This window comes from Salvelinus namaycush, unplaced genomic scaffold (assembly GCF_016432855.1).
Source record: "Salvelinus namaycush isolate Seneca unplaced genomic scaffold, SaNama_1.0 Scaffold49, whole genome shotgun sequence".
Taxonomy (NCBI): domain Eukaryota; kingdom Metazoa; phylum Chordata; class Actinopteri; order Salmoniformes; family Salmonidae; genus Salvelinus; species Salvelinus namaycush.
The window spans coordinates 547050-551095 of NW_024061186.1; the positions used below are offsets into that span (position 1 = coordinate 547050).

Below are 4046 nucleotides of genomic sequence, written 5' to 3' on the forward strand. Positions count from 1 at the left end.
AGCTTGTTGTTGTCATGGTTGTTCCTGTTGGGTAGCAACTTCACCAGCTTGTTGTTGTTGTCATGGTTGTTCCTGTTGGGTAGCAACTTCACCAGCTTGTTGTTGTTGTTGTCAGGGTTGTTCCTGTTGGGTAGCAACTTCATCAGCTTGTTGTTGTTGTTGTCGTCATGGTTGTTCCTGTTGGGTAGCAACTTCACCAGCTTGTTGTTGTTGTCATGGTTGTTCCTGTTGGGTAGCAACTTCACCAGCTTGTTGTTGTTGTCATGGTTGTTCCTGTTGGGTAGCAACTTCACCAGCTTGTTGTTGTTGTTGTTGTCAGGGTTGTTCCTGTTGGGTAGCAACTCCACCAGCTTGTTGTTGTTGTCATGGTTGTTCCTGTTGGGTAGCAACTCCACCAGCTTTTTGTTGTTGTCATGGTTGTTCCTGTTGGGTAGCAACTTCACCAGCTTGTTGTTGTTGTTGTTGTCATGGTTGTTCCTGTTGGGTAGCAACTCCACCAGCGTGTTGTTGTTGTCACGGTTGTTCCTGTTGGCTAGCAACTTCACCAGCTTGTTGTTGTTGTCACGTCCTGACCTTAGTTCCTTTTTATGTCTCTATTTTGGTTTGGTCAGGGCCTGAGTTAGGGTGGGCATACTATGTTTTTCATTCTATGTTTTGTTCTGTGTGTTGTATTTCTATGTGTTTGGCCTGGTATGGTTCCCAATCAGAGGCAGCTGTCAATCGTTGTCTCTGATTGAGAACCATACTTAGGTAACATGTTCCCACCTGTGTTTGTGTTGTTTTCTGTTTTGTGTATTGCACCTTGCGGAACTGTTCGTCTGTTGTTTTTGTACAAGTGTTCATATTTATTAAACGTATTATGAATACTTACCACGCTGCACCTTGGTCCTCTTCTCCTTATCCCGGCGACATTCGTTACAGTTGTTGTTTTTCTGAAGCATCTTGTGTGATGTAGGTCTTGAGGGTAGAGGCTGAGAGAAGATGGATTCTATTCATATGCTGTCCAGCTTCTGAGAACATATTGTGCTAGAATGGAGAGGAGATCAGTAAACAACAGAACGTATGGTGCTAGAATGGAGAGGAGATCAGTAAACAACAGAACGTATGGTGCTAGAATGGAGAGGAGATCAGTAAACAACAGAACGTATGGTGCTAGAATGGAGAGGAGATCAGTAAACAACAGAACGTATAGTGCTAGAATGGAGAGGAGATCAGTAAACAACAGAACGTATGGTGCTAGAATGGAGAGGAGATCAGTAAACAACAGAACGTATGGTGCTAGAATGGAGAGGAGATCAGTAAACAACAGAACGTATGGTGCTAGAATGGAGAGGAGATCAGTAAACAACAGAACGTATGGTGCTAGAATGGAGAGGAGATCAGTACACAACAGAACGTATGGTGCTAGAATGGAGAGGAGATCAGTAAACAGAACGTATGGTGCTAGAATGGAGAGGAGATCAGTAAACAACAGAACGTATGGTGCTAGAATGGAGAGGAGATCAGTAAACAACAGAACGTATGGTGCTAGAATGGAGAGGAGATCAGTAAACAACAGAACGTATGGTGCTAGAATGGAGAGGAGATCAGTAAACAACAGAACGCATGGTGCTAGAATGGAGAGGAGATCAGTAAACAACAGAACGTATGGTGCTAGAATGGAGAGGAGATCAGTAAACAACAGAACGTATGGTGCTAGAATGGAGAGGAGATCAGTAAACAACAGAATGTATGGTGCTAGAATGGAGAGGAGATCAATAAACAACATATTTAGATTCTCTTCACAACTAGACAGTACATTTGACTCATGTTGGTTCCATGAAGAACCCTCTGTTAAATGGAACCCAAAAGGGTTCTACCTGGAACTAAAAGGGTTCTTCAAAGGGTTCTCCTATGGGGACAGTGGAAGAATCCTTCTAGGTTCTAGATAGCACCTTTTATTTAAGAGTGTAGGCCTATATTCAAATCCCCGAGCTGCCCCTGAACAAGGCAGTAAACCCACTGTTCCTAGACCGTCATTGAAAATTAGAATTTGTTCTTAACTGACTTGTTAAATAAAGGTTAAAACATAAATAAAACTACTAGACAGTTACATTACATTTGACCTTAAAGTAAAATCCTAATTGTATATGTACTTACCTATATAGACACACTTCCCATGGTTTGACAGAAACAAACCAGCTATAAAGACTATTTTCCTGACTGTCTCTACTGATGGCCTCTAACAGCAGAATAAAATAAGTGGGATATTTAACCAGCACTGAAACAGAGTAGGTTGCTAGTTGACTATGTGTTGTAAATTGTTTCAATGCTGCCGTCTACAGATCTTCTAATGTATTGTAATACCACATGTACCAATACAGTAGAATTGACAGTGACACTGTGTAATGATACAATGACCCTCCATCCAATGTTCTGCTGCTGTTGTGCAACATTGTGACACCACTGACATGTTTACAGGTTGCCATGCCGACGAAAGAGAAGGTGTTTTCATTCTGTAATAAGGCCTTCACTTCAGTCTGGATGGCTGGTTGACTGCAGACAGGTTACACAGTATCAGTGTAGGTGTTAGGCTGTTTCTGCTCTCCTCCCAACCACTAATGGAATTGTCCTGCCAATGCAACGTATGGAAATGTATCCACTCACTACTGTAAGTCTCTCTGGATAAGAGCGTCTGCTAAATGACTCACATGTTCTATGTAATGTTCAGTTTGACAATATCAATGGAATAGACCAAAGCAGAGCCATGTATTTAGACATGAATACATGACTCTGGGCAAAAACACAAACAGATCTGGGACCTGCCAGGCTACACAGTTGACATCATAGGGAAACCCGACTAGCTTCTGGTCCAATACTTACTGACTCGGAGCAGGGCGACATGGAGGAGAAAGTTCCTGACCGAAGACACACATCTCTTCCGGGTCCATCTTCGGCCCCAGTCCCTCCATTTTCAGCCTCTTTAGTTAATTATCTGGCGGTGATGTGATCTGATTAGCGGCTGTCTGTCAACCAATAGCCTACTATGCTGTGTTATTAGCTAGAGCTAGACAGTCTGATTACACTACATCCTGAATGGCCACGAAGATGTGTGTCTGAAATGCACCTTTAAGTTCAGTTGGAGCTGAAACGACGGACAGATATCTCGATTGAGGATAATGTCAGTATTTAGCTAAGTTATTAGCTGTTTTGCTCACCAAAGGTGTAACAAAGTGAAACTGTAGATCTCAAAGCCTCAGTTCCGGGAGAGTAGTGGGTGAAACCATTCACCTCAGGAAAAGGGGTGATGTAAATAAAGTTTCCTTTCATTATGTGTTACTGAATTCATAAAAATATTTGCTGCCATTGTAGTAAGGCTGGTAATACGAGAGGTCTTCGGACTTACCATTTTTGTATTATTTTCTTTGAAAGAACAACTAGTGGGTTTTGAGTGCTTCTCCCCTATTTGGGAAGTTGGTCTGCCCGCTCCTCAGTCTGAGAGATATTCTGAGAGCAGGTTCGAGTCCTCTTCCTCTGTACATAAACACTGTTTAAAACTGTATAACACAATAGTGTTTTTGGAAAACTGGTTCATATATCCTAAAGGCAATAGCGAATGTGGCTATGTATATATTTATTTTGCCGTTCATGAATTGAAGACCTATTTCAGCCAGTTAACCAAGTTTTTGCTGTCTTAGCTAGCCGTGTTAATGACGAGCTAACTAGCACCGTTGGTCTCTGCACTACAATGTCACGCCAGCTATTGCCAGCAGGTGATTTACTAGCAGGTGACTTATTGAAATATTAAGTGAATGTTTATTTTCTTACTACCTTAAACGGTTTATATAAAAGGGTTGTACTTGTGCTCTGTATTTCTGTATTAATATCACTTCACATTGAGGGTGTTGTAGCGACCCGCACAGACAGCGGTGTGTTAGGCTATTAGTGGGTTGTGTTGTATTTACCAGTGTTCGCGGGGTCCGACATGCCAATCAACCTGCTAAGTGCCAATCACGGGAATGCCTGGTGGTTGGCGGAGTGGCTTGGAGGGGGGTTGGGCAGGGGGA

At 42.5% G+C, this 4046-nt stretch overlaps 1 long non-coding RNA gene across 2 annotated transcripts; it reads right to left on the reverse strand.

Annotated features, from left to right (window-relative positions):
* Window positions 1-222: 222 nt before the first annotated feature.
* LOC120041624 lies at window positions 223-3327 on the reverse strand. 2 transcript variants are annotated; one of them, XR_005475907.1, is made up of 3 exons: window positions 2863-3327; window positions 872-1026; window positions 223-273 (listed from the first exon to the last, which is right to left on the reverse strand). It is a non-coding gene; the product is annotated as an uncharacterized LOC120041624 (long non-coding RNA). The 2 variants fall into 2 exon arrangements; XR_005475908.1 differs by lacking the exon at window positions 223-273 and adding an exon at window positions 454-477.
* Between the last annotated feature and the right edge of the window lie 719 nt (window positions 3328-4046).